This window comes from Nannospalax galili, unplaced genomic scaffold (genome assembly GCF_000622305.1).
Source record: "Nannospalax galili isolate Female #2095 unplaced genomic scaffold, S.galili_v1.0 scaffold768, whole genome shotgun sequence".
In the NCBI taxonomy this organism is placed as follows: domain Eukaryota; kingdom Metazoa; phylum Chordata; class Mammalia; order Rodentia; family Spalacidae; genus Nannospalax; species Nannospalax galili.
This window is the reverse complement of record NW_008360317.1, coordinates 1539749-1560750: the sequence shown is the minus strand read 5'-3', so window position 1 is coordinate 1560750 and position 21002 is coordinate 1539749. Positions and strand designations below refer to the sequence as shown.

The 21002-nt window shown below is 38.4% G+C and overlaps 1 long non-coding RNA gene across 1 annotated transcript in view; it reads left to right on the top strand.

Annotated features, from left to right (window-relative positions):
* The first annotated feature begins 16235 nt into the window (after positions 1-16235).
* LOC115068741 overlaps positions 16236-21002 on the top strand; it is a 17736-nt gene continuing 12969 nt past the window's right edge. The window contains exons 1-2 of the long non-coding RNA XR_003848081.1: positions 16236-16319; positions 16554-16812. This is a non-coding gene — a long non-coding RNA (uncharacterized LOC115068741). The remainder of the gene's footprint in view (positions 16320-16553; positions 16813-21002) is intronic.

Here is a 21002-nt window from a genome sequence, read left to right as displayed (position 1 = left end):
TTATCGTCAAGTATTTGATTTCTTTGAAACAATTCTTGATGCTGACAGTCCTTAAGTGACTAGCTTAATGTTAGCAATGTAGTGCCACCAATATTTGTATATTTGTATTATTTATGATATATTGTATTATTTAACATTTTCAACTCTGCAGAGGAAGCCACATCAAGAATTTAAAAACACATTTCTTGCCAGGATAAGGTTTGATTTTAAAAGACAGTGAAAGGAAGACAAGACAAAAGAAAGGGAAGGGGAAAGAAGGAAAGGAGGGGGAGGGAGGAAGAGAGGAGAGATGGAAAAAGGAAGCAATGAAAGGAAAATAAGATGGAAGAGAGAAAGATGAGAAGGGGGGAGAGAGAGAGAGAGAGAGAGAGAGAGAGAGAAAGAGAGAGAGAGAGAGAAAGTTAGTTGGGAGAACCTCCTTATCAGCCTTACCCTAAGGTGAGGTAGGGTCAGAAGGTGGTTTTCACAATTAGCACTTAAAAGATATTCACAGACTGCAGAGTACCTGTCTTTGCATAAGGCTGCTATATTAAACCTCACCCACCCATGGCTCAGGGACCATTGTGGAAGAGGGGAAAGAAAGACTGTAAGAGTCAGAGTTGGTGCATGAACATAAGGAAACAGAGGCTTTCAGGCCACTGGGAATTTGCTCATACGAACTTTCAACAATGGTGACAGCATGCATATGACCAATGCTGACTCAATCAGACAAAAAAACGCTACATAGAACAAGCAAGATGGGCAGCAGACCCCAACCCAGGTTGAGGAACTATTGGCAACTGGTTACTGCTGGGTGAGGGAGAGTAGCTCTTCTTTAAGGGAGTGACTCTAGATAGGGTGACTAGACTCCAGTGGATGAACTTGCACCAAGGGACATCTAGCTACAAATGCTTCACCAGATAAAGCTTAACATATATAACAGAATGCATGAAATCCAGTGGTGGGGCATGGGGGTATGGATGGGTTAAGGGGTTCTAAATTTAAGATCTATTATATGAAATGCACAAAAACTCAGTAAAATATTTTTAAAGATATTCATTAATAAAATAATAAATTTTTCTTGCTCTTTTTTTTCCATATATTTATTATCATTAGGATGTCAATCTTAGAAATCTATGTTGGAGGACTTTTGAAAATAGTGCATCTATTTATTTATCCATCCATCTGTTCATTCACCAAAGAGAAAATATTGTCAACCCTGGCAGAGGCAGGCCATAGGGAAAGATCATCATAAGCCAAGTAGGCAGTGTTCTAGCCCCGAACTCATTTTTTTATTCTCTTAGAAAATGTTAACATTGTGCCTAACCAAGAGCCACACACTTGTAGGCACAGATTACCTTGTGAAGAAGAAATTCATGGTCTCTGCTCTTAAGTTTGTTTATACTTTAGTAACTAATCAAGTCATTACTTGAATATTGATAATAAAATATGTAGCTATAGGAGTATTCTTTTTGAAAATTCTACACAGAAAATATATAAAAGACTTTGAAAATGCATTAATAAAGGATTTCATGTGAGCCTGGGAGAAAGGATAAGGTAGGAAAGATTTCCTGGAGGGTATGGTGTTCATTTAAAATCTGAGTGGTAAGATAATCCAAGCAAAGAATCTCTGGGAAAGAGCCAGTAGCCACAAGATATTGTAGGTCTAGATGGAGAGAAAGGTATATCCATCAACAAGCGCATTATACCCACTGCTGTTGGTACCAACATGGGGTAACAGGAATTGAGTTCTGTTAATGCTATCCTACTCTCCTCCCCTAGGCTTTTATTTTGGTTTGCTTTTGCTTTATAAATTTAGATGACTCCCTGGAGTTAATCCAAATTTGATTGCTTAGTTGTGTAAACCTGGAGTTGTTATGCAGACTGAATAAAATAATAGTGTGGCATGTTAGATACTCAGTAGGTTCCTTTCCTTCTCCCTTGCCTATGAGCAATTGATGTATATTCAATGCTTACAAACTGCATAGCAGAGATGCCAGCAAATATTTCATGAAGAGGCATTTGACTTAGCTGTGAATTGATAGATTTTTCAAAAGGTGAATAATGCAGGCTATTGAAAGGCTGTTGGTGGTGTGAAGAGCCATTCTATTATGAGTAAAGGCATAAGAACATGGTCCTAGGATTGTAAAGAGTGCTTCTTAGATTAAACTGCAAGATGATTGGAAAATTGAGTGAGAAATGAAGCTTGGCTATATGTTGGAGTCAGATTATTTTGAACTTGAATGACAAACCAAAGACTGTTTAATTTATGAGCAATAGAGAATAATTTAAAATGTTTGAGAAGAAAGACTTGTCCCAAATAAAGTGATGCCATAGAATGACCAAGGTAAGGAGAAGAGGTCTAGCATATTTAAGATGTTTTTTCCAGGCATCTGGTAGTCAATGTCTGTGAGGGATGAGAGGAGGGAAAGCATAATCTATAAACATAAGTGCTCTAAGTAGAACCTTAACACCAACAGGAATACCACAAAAGCTGTTGATCTCCTCCCCCTCAAAAAGCCAAAATAGGATTCAGCTTTAGAAATTTTAAAGAATTGTGGAATTAGGGGAAGATGCCCAGCAGGCCCCGAAATGAATAGCTAGAATTGTTTGATAGATTTGGGCTTTCTAAACATCAATTTGGGGGGCTGGGGAGATGGCTCAGTTGGTAAAGTGCTTGTCATATGAGCATCACACCCAAGTCTGATCCTCAACACCTATATTAAAAGTCAGGTGTAATTGCATGGGCTTGTAATTCCAGCACTGGGAAAAAGAGACAGGTGGATCCTTGAGGATCACTGACCAACCAACTCATCATACTTGGCAAGTTCCAGGCAAGTGGAGACATAGATGGTTTCTAAGGAACAACATCCAAGGTTGACTTCTGGCCTGAACAAGTGTGTGCATGCCCATGAATGCATATGTACCCATGCACACACCCACATGAACATGCTTGCACACATACATACATACATACATATATACATACACAAATATAAATAAAAATCAAAATGAATTTGGCAATCATCCATGAGTTTATAGTTGAACTGGTGAAGATCAGAGCCTTGATGTTACAATGTTGAAAAGATAAGAGTTAAGAGGCAGTAACCAGGCCAGGAAGCAATCTGGGAATTAGGAGACAATTCAGAGATTTTAGTGCTATGAACCTTATGAGAAATTTTGGTGGCATGATGGCAGTGTTTCAGAAGTATCAAATATTTCATGGACGTTAAGAGAAAGTTTTTTCTTAAAGCCAAGAAACAAACAGAATATATAATAAAGTATAGGCACCTTCCAAGGAACAAGAATTAGTGTGAGCCAGAATATAAGATTTAGGAGTAACACAAAATCGCTGGAAGACTATACATAAATTTAGGGGTAATCACTGGAAGGGTATGCATAAGTAGATACATAAAATCTTACTCTAAATAGAGGAACTATGTCTCAGTGAGACAAAGGCGAGAGTAAAGTCTTTAGTCTTTTTTTCTTGTATACTTTTTCGGTATGTTTTAGATCTTGTATAATGTGTTTATACAGTAATTCCATTAAAAACTAAATTTAATTATTATTAATATTATTAGTTGGTGCTGAGAAAAATGAGCAAAACTATATAGCCCCTCTTTCAAGAATTTTGACTGTTTGCAGACAAATGGAAAGCAGGTGACAGAGCAGATGATGCCAATCTATGGGAGAACAAAGTGGGCATATTATGGTTTTTAATATTTAAATAATATATCTCTCTGTGTGTATCTCTGTGTGACTATGTGCTAGTGCAGGTGCTCTTGGAAGCTAGAAACATTGGGTCCCCAGGATCTGGAGTTGCAGGTAGTTGTAAGCTGCTTGACCCACATGCTGGGAACTGAATTTAGATACTTCCATGTATCTGGAAGGGCAATACATGATCTTAACCACTGACCTATCTCTCTAATCCAATATATTGTGTTTAAACTCACCAGAGAGATGGTAACTCTTCAAAAGAAGTGTCTTTTCCCTCCAGAGATGAGCAAGAAGATAAACACAGATACCATGACTGTTCTAGGTGTTGTCCGGAGATATTTCTAATATGGGAAGGAACTGTCAGTGAGTCCCAAGCCTGATGACTCTGCCACTATGAAACATGGATGCAAATCCGTCACTGAGATCAAGTGAGGCTAAGATGTGGCTGAGGAAAAAACACCAGTACCTCTTAGTATGTAACAGTACGTATTAGTTTCGTATTGTTAACTCTTAGTTCACTTTTCAATTGTGTATTGACAATCTAAGACTGTGTAATTTTATAATGAAAGGGAATTCATTCCTTAGAGTTACAGAGCCTGAGGGATCCAGGAGCACGGCAGCAGCACCTGGTAAGGGACTTCCTGAACATCTGAGCATGGCAGAGCGCATCACATGGTGAGTAAGCAAGTGTGCTAGCTCAGGTTTCTTCTTGTTTCTATGAACCAGTTAATGCCATCCCTGGGGCCTCATTTACTTGATTTATCTGGTCCTGTTTATTTCTCCAAAGCCCCAATTGCATATAGATTCTGAGAACTGGTAAGGAGGAAAAATGATGTTTGGGAAAGCATCAGCTTTTTCTATATATTCATCCATTATTCAAACCATTCATAGTGTATCATATACACATCTGTTCCTTTTTATACTGATGGATTACTTACTATAGGCTAGGTACTGAGGATACTCATTGAGTAAATGGGAGACCTCTCTATCTATGACAGAGTACTGTTGCAATATTTACTTTTTTGTTTACTAAAACTATGGAAAAATTCTGAAACTTTGTCCCACTAAATAACAGAGCAAATGGAGATTCAGACATTTGCAAAGAAGTTCATGTTTGCCCTAGCTTCAGGTTGGAGGTGGTGCTCAGTTGGTAGACAGAATCCAAGGAGTCTAGAGTGTAATTACTAAGCTAAGAAGGCTAATATCAGAGTTTAAGACCCCCCAAAATTCTAGAACTCTCAGAGTAGGGTACTGGAGAGATAGACACTAAGGAAAGCAGGGGTCCTAGGAGTCACTGTGCATGTGTTCTGTGAATCTATAATTGAAGAATATCTTGTGAAAACAGAGGGAAAAATTCCATGGAAGACTATGACTGCTTCAGGACTGAGAAAAGTACTAGGAGGTATTAGAAGTCATATGGTAGTCAGCATGCAGGCATCTCTGAGAACACTGAGCTTTTAGTCTAGACTTAAAAAGTACCACACCATCTGAATAAAAATTAATATGAATGCTGTGCATGATCGCATGCCCCTTTGATGCCAGGCCCCAGGAGGCAGAGGCAGGTGGATCTTTGTGAGATTGAGGCCAGCCTTGTCCCCCTAGTGAGTTCTAGGCAGGCTGGGACTAGGGAGACACTGTCAAAAAGCAAACAATACAAAACAAAACAAAACAAAACAAAAAACTAAACCCAAAGGCTACCCCTTAGGACGAAAGGAAAAGTGAACGAGACCATTCTTAACAAAGAACCAAACCCAAGTTTAATAAGACAGAGTGGCTCCTAAGTAATTATTTGCTTGCCAGACAAAAATATAACAATTTTATTGAAATAAAGTATTATTTACAATGTCAAGCGTATCACCAAGCATTCTAAAGGAAGAAAATGAGACATTAAAGCAACGAAAAGATAAGACAGAACCAGAGATTACTCAGATGCTTAGATTAAGAAACCAAGACTTTAAAACAAATAATGTGAATATGTCCATGAATTAAAAGGAAAAATATAGTGAATGAGTCAGCAAAGATGATCAGTTGAGAAAAACTATTTAAAAATGTAAATCCCAGAATGGATAAGTGCAATATCTGACATGACAAATCTGCTACATGGGCTTCAAAACAGTTTTCAGGTTATAAAATAAAGGATCTACGAAGGCAAATCTATGTAAATTACCCACTCTGAAACAGAGAAAAATTATGGGGATTAATGAGCAGAACCTCGGGGACCTATAGAGATTCTCAAGTTCTAACATACATGTAATAGAACGCTACAAGGACAGAATGGAGATGAGCCATCAGCTCAGTGTGAGCCATCAGCTCACACAGCACCTGCAGGTGGACACTGTGGCAGATGGAGCACTATCAAAAAGAGGAAGCAGAGACACAGTGAACAAAACTGACCCAGAAACAAATACAGAACAGAAAAGCAGAAATTAACTGCACAGCATGCTGTCACTTGAGAAGTAGTCTGCAGTTTTCAATGTGGACGTGTGACACTGTAATCAGGAGCCACCTTGAGAAGGTCCTGTCCAGGCTTGTTGTGTTGGGAAACATAAATTCCCACATTTTCATTTTCCCTGAAACTCATAGTTTTGACACACTCTTCTAGCCAATTTCTATCTTGTGGTCCAGTGTGGCACCAGTGAAATATGGTGGAAGCATTGAAAAATCTAGGAACTGGAATTTGAGCCCTTGACATGGAATGGAGTTGAGCTAGCTTTCCTTTTTAGATGATTTGTCAAGCAGCCAGCTCAAAGAGGGTTAAGGAGAGAGTATGCATGTGGAATTGTGTTCAAGGACTGGACTGGGCATTGGGAAACGCTAATTGTGGGCAGTGGAAAGTGGAACCTGCTATACCACCTCCACCAAGTAGATCACTGCCCTGACCTCCATGTGGGCTTCACTGGGGCACCTAGAACCCTAGCCTGTAGTACAGTTCAATGTCAGCCAGGTCCTGGGAGTGTCAACCTGGCCTTCAGAGTGCATGAGTTAATCTGTCAAGAGTAAATTCCAGCTCAGGAAACTTATTTCCATGCTACCTTATATGAGAAAGTAGGGAAACAAAGCTATTCTAACCAGCTTCAGACTCAAACAGCTCCCACTGACTGACTCATAACCAGCTCAATAAAGGAGGTGGTGAATATATACAAGTCTTGGCCCTTGTGGACAGGTGCATAGCTGAAGAGCGCTCAGAAGGGGATGCAGATTAGCAGAAGCATTTCTTTTTTGCTTTTAACTTTTGTATTTATTTTATTTTTTGTATTTGCTGACTGGTCAGTGTGTGTGTGTGTGTGTGTGTGTGTGTGTGTGCATAGCTGAAGAGCGCTCAGAAGGGGATGCAGATTAGCAGAAGCATTTCTTTTTTGCTTTTAACTTTTGTATTTATTTTATTTTTTGTATTTGCTGACTGGTCAGTGTGTGTGTGTGTGTGTGTGTGTGTGTGTAATTCATCTGTTTATGTTTTGTTACTTTTTCTCTCCCTTCTCCAAATAATTAGACCCCTCTCCTCTCCCTCCTCTATCCTCCTGTCACCCTCTCTCCTCTCTCTGACTTCACTTTCCTCCTTTCTCAGTTTTCACTTTGAACATTCCGACATTTGGATTTTTTCCTTTCCACTTCCTTTTCTTTTCTTATCATTTTAAACATTTGATTTATATGTTGCTGGAAGATTTTGAGGTCAGTCTGGGCTACATAGTAAGACCCTGTCTCACAAAACAAAACAAAACAAAACAAAACAAAACAGAACTGCAGCTGAGTTACAACACATGAGTCAGAATGGTTTTTTTTTCTCTTTTTCTCAGAATTATGTTGTAATGAACCTGTTCCAGCTGACATTAAGACGACTCACTTAGCTTCACTCAGGGTATTCAGAATCAAGAATATCATGATCACATCTGATTCTGACAAAACAGCTTCTATCAAGCCTCTTTGAAGGACTGAAGTTGGAAAGGTAAGATGCACATAATAAACACTGACTACACAAGAAACCTGAGCCTCCATAGTGAGACTCTAGACAGAAAGCCCTGGCATGGTGCACCAGCATCTCCTACAGGCCAGTGCTGTTTTAGAAGGGATGCAGAGGCTTTAGAATCAGATGGCCTCCACTCAAACCTCAGATCAGTCTCTGCTTGCTTCTGCAGCTGGAGAAAGCTGCATAACTCGTCATTTCATTTCAACCCTCACATTTGTCTCCCAAAATGGAGTAGAAATAGCTTGATGGCAGTAAGGATTGCATGGAATATTTGCCGATAGTCAGTGTGCAATAAGCCTGTTAGCACTGGATTTCTACCAGGCTCTTTTGAAAGCAGGGTCAGCAGCAGCCTCAAAACATTGCTGAGATTAAAACTGCCTGTTGAAGCAGAAACCCGGGTTAAAGTTTTCTAAATGAACAGTTATGCTTCTGTCAAGCCTTGAGTTACTGGTTAGGATGCTGATCAACTCCAAGTCAGGTTACCATAATTCCACAGGCAAACAGTACCATAAAGCAGACCTTTTGCCCAGAAGTGCGGATTTTACTTGTAGTTGTACTTTTTGATAAACAACAGTTGGATAAATTTGTATATAAACCAACAAATGCTGAATTCTTTTATTGGCAATTATTATTTCAAATGCTGTGGAAGAGAGGTATGGGTATCCATTGAAACTAATAGTAAAAGTGTTAGCATTATGCCATGCTGTCTTACTAGGAGTGAAACAGTGTTGCGTTGGACAGGTTTTTGTTTGCATGCTTTGTTTTAAAATCTCAACTTACTTGTTAGAGATGGAGTCAAATGTATTGGTTAGTCCCAACATATTTACATTTATTTTTAAGATATTATTTAATTGAGATTATTGACTTTTAATATATTGTTTGTTTTTGAGACAGGGTCTCCCTGTAGTCTCAGCTGGTCTGGAGCTTGATCTCAGAGGGATCTGCCTGCCTCTTCCTCTGCAGTGCTAGTATTAAAGACATGCACCACCACAACCAGCGTAATAATTTCTATAGTTATAAAATTTTTCTCAAGAATATCATCATTTGAGGTAATGTGTTTTTTGTTATTGACTAGAAAACATTATTATTATTTTGCTATTTTGAATCTTTTTATTGAATGGTTGCAAATTTCATACAACATAATTTGATCATATTTAGATCCCTGTTCCCCTATTTGCATTCCTCTTATAGCCCCAACCACTGGATCAAGTCAAGTTAGCCTCCCCAAATGTCCTTCAGTGTGTGTCTATCCACTGGAGCCTGGTTAACCTATCTAGCATCATCCCCTGAAAGAAAACCAACTGTCCCTCTCCCAGTAGTTATCAGGAAACATCTTCCCTGAAGGCTAGCTTCCATAGCATTAGAAGGTACTATGCAAACTGCCAAGGGAGAAAATCAATCAATGATCCCATCCAGCTGTAATGTGTATGAACCACAACAATGACTGGCCCAACAAATAATCTCTACTGGTGCAGTAGTGGCACTTTTATCTTGGGGGTAATCAACAGCTGTCTAATTGGACTTAAGACCCTCTCAATGAGAGGGAACTCATGTGTGGTACTGTAAACATAGCCAAATACACAAGGCTGGAGAGGTCATAGAGCTTAGAGAAAAACCTACTTTTGTCATGTCCCTAGACCAATGTAATTTCTTACTGTATTCTAAATATTTATCCTTATATTTACAAAGTGTAACTCTCACCACTCATCAAAGAAGCTTCTTTTTGCAACAGATAGAGACTATCACAAAGTTCTACAACTGATCAGATACAGAGAATGAGTATCTTTGAGGTATCCAACCCTAAGTGACACATCTACAGTTTTATTCTCACCTGGGCTTCATGGAGGAAGCTAATTAATAAAGCCATGTTACAGAGAGAAAAGAAGGCTGAGGTTCAAAATGCTCCATAGGTTATGCCTTAGGCCTGATTCGTAACTGTTCATTCACTCTAAAACCCTTGTCTCTTTCACCACCAACCTTATCCCAGTTTTTAGGTCACTCCCCACCCAGTTTCAACACACACAAAAACTCCTCAGCCATGTGCATCAATTGACAGCCACCTCAGGCTCAGGGAACATAGCAGAACAGGGGGTGGAAAGAATATTGATATATCTCTTAAGCCTTCTCATGCAACAGATGGTGATTAACCCAGAAAGCCATATCTGCCAAAGTGCAGAGAACAGCAGACTGCAGAGTTCTTTTCCCTGAATAGGAAACTTACATCAAACCTCTGACTCCCATAGCAGAAGAGGGGCAGAAAGATAGTAAGAACCAGGAGTGGTAGGTGACCACAGGGAAACAGAGTTTTCCAAACAAGTGGGCAGCTACTCATATGAAACTTCAGCGATGGTAACAGCATGCAAGTTGAAGCCAGGCAAAATCCAAGCAGAGCAGTAGTGAAGTGGATCAGAAGTCCTAATCGTAGCTGAGGAGCATAATTACATTTTAAAAAATGGTTCGTGGTTCATGGAGCTAGAGAGATGGCTCAGTACGTAAACTGTTTATGACACAAGCATGAGGACCTGAGTTTGCATCCTCAACAGTCACTTTAAAAGCCAGGCTTGGTGGTACACAGATGTAATCCCAGTGCCGGGGGTAGAGGCAGAGATGGGGATCCCAAAGGCTCACTGGCCAGCCAGTCTAGCTGACTGATGACCTTTCAGTTCAGTGAGAGTCCCTGTCTCAAAAAAATAAGGTGGAGAGGGACTGAGGAAGACAGCAGACATTGATCTCTGGCCTCTAAGTACAAGCACATGAGCATACACACTTGAATACACATATATATGCTATACCACACACACATACACACACAATAAATAAATAATAAATAAATACAGTTCATGATGGTTTAGGAGGGATTATGTTTTTTTAAAGTCAAGAAATGAATATACATGTGTTCTAATAGGACATCACATCTTCTAAGCAACTGCATTTAAATTAGTAAGTGATATAGATGAGGATTGTGGCTAATGCAGAATGTCATTCTTTGACACAGACCTATTGGTTAAATGGGTAAGAATATAAAGCAAGAAGAAAAGAAATATCGATGAATTTAAATGTCATTTGTTGAACTCTCAAAAGCCAAGGAATTGTTGGCCAAAAAATCAATACTGTCTCATTGCCTCTTTCCTTGACCTCATTCTAGCAGAAACACTATCTTCAGTTGTAAATCTTTCATTTCCTTCTAATGCACCAACAATTTCAGAAGGTTTGTAAAGTCTTTTAGATAAGTAATTCAAGCTTGCTATTATTTGACTTACGAATATAAAAGAAATAAAATGCACATCAGAGGTAGAGGAAAGCCTGTTACTGAATCTGATGTAATTTATGTAGAATATTCCAACCATCTTTATCATGGCTCATGTTTATCTAATATTTGTGTATTTGCAAACGTCTTACCACAGGGTAGGTTTGAGTGGCTTACTTTAAATACAAGGTGCCAGAGGAGTATAAAAATGAAGTGTTTCCCAGAGTGACCCAGCAAAGCAGTGCTTGAAGCTGACTGCTAACCTGGCCCCTTGGTCCCTGTCTCATTAGCTCCCAAAGCCCAGCTCTTCTCCTAGCTTTGCATTCTCAAACACTCCTGACCCGCCGCTCATTTTAGTGAGGCCGCTGAGACCTTCTTTGGCTGACTTCCAGACCCCTTCGTACTCTTCTAGTTTTGTAGCCCCTTGGAAAGGCTGATACCCATTCCAAACTGGCCTGCCCCTGCTCACACTGATTTTCCCTTCTAGCTGCAGATATGTGCTTTGCCCACAGAGATTCAACACACCCACTCTCCAAAATGCAGCATGGAATTTGGAACAGCATTTCATCAGATCCCTAGTGACCGACATCCACCTGGACTTGCTAATATATATCACAATCTTATCCAAGAATAAAACACGGGAAAACCTAAATAAAAAAGTAAGGAAAAAATTATAAAGAACCATGCCTATGGAATCATATCTTGTTCTTCATAGGCCTGCCCATAAAGTCAGGGGCTGAAATGTAACTTTTCTCAGTCACATTCAGAATGAAGAATTTCTGAATTCCGTGTCCTGATCTTTCTTCATCCTTTCTCAAAACCTCATTGACTTTAATGTGGTAGATGCAAGAGAGGAACTTCTTTCCTAACACCTCTCCAATCCTTATCTTACTGTTGGAGAATTACCAGGGTAGAAAGACTCAGAACTTCTAAGGTGATAATTAACTTAATTGGCATTCACAATATACGGCCTCATGAAACAATGAAACTTCTTTCTTGTAGAAAAGAGGTAGCTGATTAAATTTCCTCTAATGTACTTTTTTTTTTTTAATATCAGAGTCAGACCTACAAAAACACACTTTGATCCTCCTTTGGTATTTTAGTAGTATTCAGCATTTTGATAAAATGCTTCTATTTTAGAGAAAATATTCTTCTTGCATAGGTCCAAACTGATATAAATATATTTAAGTTAAATGTAGATACAGTGAAATATATGCTAGCCTACTAATGATTTCTGAGCATGATTGGCAATTACATTGTAATTTATGTAAAACAATTACATAATTCTGACAGGGTACCATAAATTAACTCATAAGGTTTTATATTATATATCTGATCAGAGTAGTGCTAGACATTGGTGATTAATTGGCTCACTAAGGCTGAAATGTACGGGAACATTTTCAATAGACAGCAAGCAGCCGAGTCCAGGAAGTGATTGTGCAGAGCTCAAGAAAGAGCTGGTGTCCTAGCCCAGCCCCAGCAACGCATAGCATTCTTTGACTGTAAGTAAACTGCCTACAATGTGTGGTAGAATCTATTAGTTACAGATTGACAGGACACTATCCACCTGTACCAGTATGTGTCATTTGCTAAATGAAGCTGGTATATTCAAAGTGATGATTCCATTATACTGACAAAACCCAGCTTGCTTCAGCAGTACTGTAATCTACACTTAAGGGAGCATAGCAGAAGGGGCAGAAAGAATATGCATCGCTCTAATACTATATGTATTTATGCTACCTTTTTTCCTCCCTTTTCCTTTTTGTTTGTTTTTTTGAGACAGGGTCTCTCTGTAGCCCCAGTTGGCCTTGAATTCACTGTGTAGACCGGGCTGAATTCTGTCTCATGAGTATTGGGATTAAAGGTGTGTTCCACCATGCCCAGCTTATTTTGCTATGTTTTTAAAAACTTTCTATTAGCATACATTTATCATACAAAACAATGTGCTTCATTGTGACATTTTCATACATACATGCAATGTATTTTGATTATAGCCCCTTCCCCATTACTCTCATTCCCACATCCCCTTCTGCTGTTCCTCTTTTCTTTACATATGCATTTAATGACATTCCAACATATATCACTCTCTTTTGAAGGCAATGCCAGATGACACTTTCTGTCTAACAGCACATATCAGGTTCTCAAAATCGTCACTAACTGTGCTAAATTAAAACCACACTTATCTCAAGGGCTCAGAAAATCCGGAAGGTATTTTAAAGTGTGATTTCAGCTTTCTTCTCTAAAAGCAGTTAGACTTTCCCCTTTACATTCTTGCACTGGCAAACAATCAGTAGCATATTAAAGATATAATTTCACCCCATTGATGACTGTGGAAGCACTAACATTTCACGTCATCACGCTGACTCTTACACCTCACTGTACAAGATATGTAGATTCAGTTCAGCTTTGAGCTAAAAAGTGCTGAAGGTAGGAATTAAACATACAGTATTTATGTTTTTTAAAACTAAATCTCTATTATAACTCTGTGTTGCATTTGGATTATTTAAAAGTTCAGTTTTCAGAGTAGAATAAACTGCTAATTTTTAATTTATTTTTAAGTGTCTGAAAAAATATGAACATTTTCTTTATTCAAAATGCCACAGTGAGAAACCAAGTTAAAATATTCATTCACATGAGGTCTGGTGGACACATAATTTAGAGTAGAAATTAGAATTACAGTAGCAAAGAGAGATGTTGTCATGGTAACGTGCTTTCATTAGATTTGAAATAAATCTTCCATTGTGAAAGTTTAAATAGAGCTCATTAGATAATGGTCACAATAAAAATTCCTGATTATAGTGTTGCTGAAGCAAACTGGTTTTTGTCATTATAATGGAATCATCACTTTGAATTTATCAGCTCCATTTAGCAAATGACACATATTGGTACAGGTGGATAGTGTCCTGTCAATCTGTAAATAGATTCTACCACACATTGTAGGCAGTTTACTTACAGCCAAAGAATGCTATGCATTGCTGGGGCTGGGCTAGGACACCAGCTCTTTCTTGAGCTCTGCACAGCCACTTCTTGGACTCGGCTGCTTGCTGTCTCTTGAAAACGTTCACATACATTCCAGCCTTAGCGAGCCAATTAATCACCAATGTCTAGCACTACTCTGATCAGATATATAATATGGGACCTTATGAATTAGTTTATGGCTCCCTGTCAGAATTGTGTGCTTGTTTTTTGTTATAAATTACAATGTTACTGTCATCATGCTCAGAAAATCATTAGCAGGCTATCATACATTTCACTAGAGCTGTATTTAACCCAAATATTTTTAAATCAATTTGGACCTATGCAAGAACTCCAAAATAGAATTATTTTATCAAAATGCCAAAAATGTGCTAAAACCAAAAGAGGTTCAGAGGAGTATTTTTGTAGGAAAACGTATATCAGCAAAACCACCACAAAATGTTACCATATCTCTTCACTGGTATATGCTTCATTTTATCACCTTATTTTTTTATAGGTCTTACTCTGATTGGGGAAAAAACAAGCATTTTAGAGGAAAGACAATCAGTTACCTCTTTTCTACAAGAAAGATGTTTCATTGTTTCGTGAGGCAGTCTGTTTTAATTTTTTCATTTTTATTAAAGAAGAAACAAGAAAGATATAATTTATTTCAAAAGTATAGCAGTCACTTATAGAAGTGAGTGATGGTTAATAAAATGATAACACAAGACCTGAATAAACATAACGTTCATTCTGGAAAATGTCTACTCTATCACTGCAAAAGAAAAAAATATAACTGGCTCAAGCTCTTATTTTTCATTTTGTACAATGGACTTATCTTCAAATTCTTCTAACTTACCTAATTTCTATTAGGAGGTATGTGTTGCATTGGAAATAACATTAATTACAAGCAGGGCTTGATAAAGTCAACTGTATTATTGAATCACACCATTTACCCTTCTAAGTGTTAGAAAGTCCTTAACTCCTAATGAACTTTTGTTACCAAAAGTACTGCCTAATGTCATTTACAAAAGGCTTTCTTTTTTAAAAAATATTCTATTTATTGTTTTTATTTTATGTGTATGAGTGCAATGCCTACATGTATGTAAGTGCACCTGTGTCCTACAAGGCCCTTGGAGGTCAAAAGAGGGTGTCAGATCCCCTAGAACTGGAGTTACAGATGCTTGTTAGCCACCATATGGGTGTTGGGAATTGAACCTGGGTCTTCTGTAGGAGCAGTTAGTGCTCTTAACCTCTTAGCTATCTCTCCAGCCTCCAAAAAGCTTTCTTGAATCACATTGTAGCCTCTTATTTAATGATTCAGAAATGGAAGTTTTAAATATATGCTTTAGCCTTATACCAGATTCTTATAAATAGAATCATAGGTCACCCCCCACTGCCTATTTGTTAAGACTGTTCAGGTGTATCTAACATAAAGAAACAATGCATACTGGCATATATATGTGTGTGTATGAATAAGACATTTTTCATATATATTATTGGTCATTATCCAGTTGAGTAGATGTTAAATTGTGGGGGAAATCAAGGTAAGGGCATATTCACTGCTGAATGTCTTTCATAGATTGCATCTGCAGCCTCTACATTTATACATTTGAGTGCTACACAAATGATTGGCACAGCCTTCAAAATGCAATTTTACCTTCAATTGCATTTTGTAACAATGTATTGAAAGTTTCATAAATGGCAGATGTTATCACAAACTTTTTCTTAGACTGATTCTGTTTCATTATTCACTTACTTTATGTGAATGCTATTTATGGAACAGAGAATTTTATCTGGGCATTGAAGATCATAGGGAGATGGCTAATCTGGTTAGAGCCCCAGTTCCACTTCTCAGCCTAAATGAATATGCTGGCCCTCCTGCATACCCCTTGGGCCCCTCTCTGAACTCTGTGCATAGCATTTTCAGAAGCATGGAGAGATGACAAGACCATGTTTGTTTGCATTTTGCAGTTAAATGGACTCTTCAGATAGTCTAAACAGAACTCTTTTGTCTATCAGAGGACAAAACTATAATTGATGATCTAATTATCATTTCTATTGGATTGAAAATAATTTTGTTAAAAAAAAGTCCACCATATAAATATGGATTATTCAAATAACCTCAGTTCCCTCTTACCTGATATCAGAAAGACTTCTGATCTATCTTGTTCATGCTATAACCTGACTCACACTCCTGAGCTAAAAATTCTGAGTGGCATCAATCCATAGCATCTGAAAAAGTTTGCCAAGGACATGTCAAAACTGCTTTAAAAAACAAATCACCTCATGAATTCTAGACTTACACAATGCCCATGACCTCACGGTTAAAATATGCCAGAGCCATCCAATAGAGGAGGTTCAGTAACAACCCAGACTTTTTCCTCTTTGCTGTCAGTAGGTGCTTCCTAAACCCTTTGAACCATTTCTAACTCCACAACCTCATAGTGGCTTTAGGTAATAGATATTTTTTAAAGCTTTTGTTATGAAAAATTTTTATTGTTGTTTTTGTTGAGTATTTTTTAGGATTTAAATTTGAACAGGGATTATAAAACCACTATTTTATATCACCAAAATTCCTCTTTCTATTGGCCTAAAATCCTGAATGAATTCACTTCATCAAATAACCTAAATTAACATTATTTTCTTTAAACAGGAACTCCCTTCCATTTTCCTGTTTCTCTTTCACAGGGCTGGATTACTCAACTGATGTGGAGATAAAGAATGTTTACTGGCTCCCAGAGGGCAGCACATGGAGGGTGGAGTGAGGTGGTGAAACAGTGGTCCTGCTGTGTTGACCATGGAACACTGACCTCTGATGTTTCTAGAATTCACCCTGGCTGGTGGAAGACTGGTGGAGCCAGGGGGAAAGTAGCTACCCATCAGCTCTCCCTTGGGGTGATACTACCAAAAAGAGGGGTGCTTGAGGCACATTTAGCTCTTCTTAAAGGTATGTATGTGTGTATAAATGTTCACATATGTGAGCATCCATGTGTAAGTGCATGTGCGTGTCTGTGCATGTACACATATGTGCCCATGGGAGTGGAAGACAGAGTTTAATGTGGGTTGTGTTTTGTCATTGCTCTCTACTTTATTTCTGAGGCATGATGCTTTACTAAACTGGGAGTTCATCAATTGTGCTGGTCTGGTTAGCCAGTTTACCATGGGGATACCACCTCTACCTCCTGAGCACTGGATTGCAGGTGGGCCACGATGCCCACATGGCTTTTTTGCGTAGGTTCTGGGGATCTGAACTCTGGTCCTCATGTTTGCACGACAAGGTCTTTATCCACTGAGCCATCTCCCCAGCCTCCAGTGCTTTTTTTCATTTTATCACAAATGATAGAACCAAAATGATTATGGATGGCTTGAGAATTAAGCCTAGTTTTTCTTTTAGTTTAGAAAGTGCTTCCCTAAATAAGAGAATTCTGGGGATCTGAACTCTGGTCCTCATGTTTGCACGACAAGGTCTTTATCCACTGAGCCATCTCCCCAGCCTCCAGTGCTTTTTTTCATTTTATCACAAATGATAGAACCAAAATGATTATGGATGGCTTGAGAATTAAGCCTAGTTTTCTTTTAGTTTAGAAAGTGCTTCCCTAAAATAAGAGAAATCTTTAAGGATCCACTTTGTAGAACTTTGTGAACAGGAGACAGAGATTGTTACAGCAAAGGGAGGCACAGAGTACAGACTGTTTGGAGTTCAAACCCTGGCTCCTACTGCATGCTTTTCTTTATCCTTGGTTTAATCTTTTTACCTAATAAATGGAAATTCAGTATCCACCCCAGAGTTAGGAAAATGGACATAAAAAGCACTTAGCACAGATTGCCACTGATAATAAATGCTCAGTGCTGTAGTAAATATAACCACAATGATGATGGTGGCTATTGACAATTCTTAGTCTTTTATTTCAGGAAACACAGGAGGTAGGCTTTCTCCCTGTTCTCTTAGAACGGAGGGTCTTGGAAGCTTAGCAATGTTTCTTACCACTAGCCTTGCTGCAGATATATTTTTTAATTTTCAAAATATTTATGTATGCATTTTTGGTGCTGGCGATTGAGCTTAGGGTCTTGAACATGCTAGGTAAGCCTTCTGCCACTGAACTATATCCTGAGCTTCAAAATTCTGTTTTGAATAAGGAATATGTAGAATTTATTATTCAAACCAGAACATACTGGAGAGTTAAATAGAGTGCAAATTCAGTGGGACACTGAGGCTACAGGCATAAACCTGGACTCTCCCAGAAAAATTGGGGTCTGGTCACTGTAATTATGGGACCATTCAGGAAGCTAACTTTCTTAACCACCTTCTAGTTTCAAAGTCTGAAGCACACTGAAAAGGAAAGCACAAATTCTTAAAAGTCTATGTCCAGATCTCAAGGAGAGGAGATAATGCATTTGTTATTTTACCCCAAAGTTCTTAATTTTTAAAAATGAGTTGATGGGACTGAGGGTATAGCTCAGTGACAGAGCATGTGCTTAGCATGCAAAAGGTGCCGAGTTTGATCACTAGTACCACACACACACAAGAACAGTCACAACAACAAATCATCATCACTGAGTTAATATGACTATGCCAAAGTTTCTGTCTTGGTCATCAAGGCCCTTGGAGTTATGCCTTGCTGGACAGCTGTTTATCATACTGGGTCCCAATTATTCAGCCTACACAAATCAGGGAGCTAGTTCTAGGGATTTCCAAAATCCTTAACAGATTAGTATTATTTTATATCTCCTGGAGTAGTATTACAAAATAATTTCAGTGGTGTTATTGTCCCTAAATTCAAATTTTGCAACCTTTAGAAAATAGAAGTCAATCGAAACTGTGAGCAACACTCTCATCCTAAAAGCACAACAAAAGTCTGGGTAGGAGCTTATTTATCTTTATTGGGAGTGTTCTTGTGCTGGGAACGATGATTTCATTTAATCCCTGTACCTAACGTGCAGGGAGGAGAAAACTGAGTCACAACGAGATACTAAATACCTAATCAGGGCCTTTCATAAGTATGGCTGTACATGGACAGAGTGACTTTAATGGTTGTGTTCTTAACTCTGTCATTAAACACTACCAGGTGACCTTAGAGAAAGTCATTGTCTCCACATTCCTAAAAAAAGACAAGAGACAGACTTACTTAGATGTTAGAGGGTGAAGGAGTCATTTCCCCAAGACTCACACTCTCAGTGTGGATTTTCTTACCAAGGCTAAAATTGAAGCAGCCTTTTTCTGAAGTAGGGTAAGTAGCTAGCAAAGTATGCTTAACATTCAGCCTTCTGGGATATTCAGTTTCCATTGTGTGCCTGGACAAGTTTGAAATGTACACATTGTTCTGACCCTTCCCTGCATTCACTAGCAACTCATTTCAAGGTCTCAGCAATCCACAGCGAACAGCATCATGTGACCTAACTTTAAGTAGCACAGCATTTTCTACTGGGCACCTGAGAAGTTACTTTTACTTCTGCAGTTCATTCATGGCTCTGACATTTACTATGGCAAAGACCATAAGACAGATATCTTTTTTAAAAAATATTTTTATTTTATATGTATGAGTGTTATGCCTGCATGTGTGTAAATGCATCTGTGTTGTGCAGTGACCATGGAGGACAGAAGAGGGTATTGGATCCCCTGGAACTGGAGTTACAGAGAGTCGTTAGTCATCATGTAGGTGCTGGGATTCGAACCCAGGTTTGGGTTAAGAATAGTTAGTGCTCTTAACCCTCTCTCCAGCCCCTAAAGACAGTTTCTAATCAACTCACATATTTCATCAAATAGGAACTCAAGAAAGCCAAGCCTCTTCATTAATGCAGGTAATTTGCTTCTGAGAAGTGATTACAGTATTTCCTTAAGTTGAACTATACTGCTTTATTTTATTTATTTGTTTTTAATTTATGTGTATGAGTGTATTGCCTGCATGTGTGTAAGTGCACCCATGTCATGCAGTGCCTGTGGAGGTCAGAAGAAGGCATCAGATTCCCCTGGAACTGGAATTATAGACGGTTGTTAGCCACCATGTGGGTGCTGGGAATCAAACCTGGGTCCTCTGTAAGAGCAGTCAGTGCTCTTAAATGCTGAGCCATCTCGTCAGCCCCCAAACTACATTGCTTTATAAGATTCACGTGACATCTTAAGATGAATCTGGGTTTTGGATTTTGCTTCCTTCCTAGTCAACTTTATTAGCAAACTGAAAATTGTTTTATTGATGAAACATCAGTTGTTAAATTGAGATTTTCAGACATCTTTAAACAGTAACTTGATTTATTTCATTCACAGTGTAATAGTGTTTTTAAAATTTTAATTAAAAATTTAAAGTTGATAACTTCAAATTTAATCAAATTGGTGGCTGTTTTCACACACTCATTTTATCTGTGCAACCTTTTTGAGACATTTAATAGCTTCCTTTCACATTTCTCTTGGCCATTCTATTTAACTTGACAAGTTTTCTGTGTTTCAATAAAATAGTACTGCTTTACATTTGTATTTTTACCCCATTTGGGCTTTAGAATTTGGCAACAGTGTGAATCAAATGGCTATTCCTCCATGGAATTTGTAACTTCCAAGTTGGAAATATTACATATACAGTCATTGCTTTCCCAAATATTGCTATGGTTTGCCCATGCCAAAACAAGTGTTGATAGCCGATTCTCAATGTGGAGGAATTAGGAGGCATGGAAGATGTAATTAGGTCATAGGGACTTCACCTTCTTAAAGAGATTAGTTAGTTCTCTTGGAAGCTTCCTAATTTAACTAACTTCGACAGCAGGTCCTTACAGAGAGTATACTGCCTCCCCTCTTGTCTCTTACACACATATTCCTTGTGTATTCACTCACCAGCTTGCCCTCTGCTCTCCTGTGAAGATGCGAGTCAGCGTGAAACCTGGGCAGATGCTGACATGGGGCTCTTAGACTGTCCTCTCTCCAGAACTGCAAACCAAAATTAGTCTTTTACTCAGCTTCAGGTATTTTGTAGCAACAGAAAGTGAACTAAAACAAATATAGCTGTAGTTCATTTACTTAGAATAAAGAATTATTCATATCTGTAGAAATTCTTTAGGGTGCATTTCTCATATCAGAGCTTCTATCAAACCTGATTATTTTATTATCCTGGACTCTATGTCCAACTGCCTTTCTAAATCTTACTCTCTCAA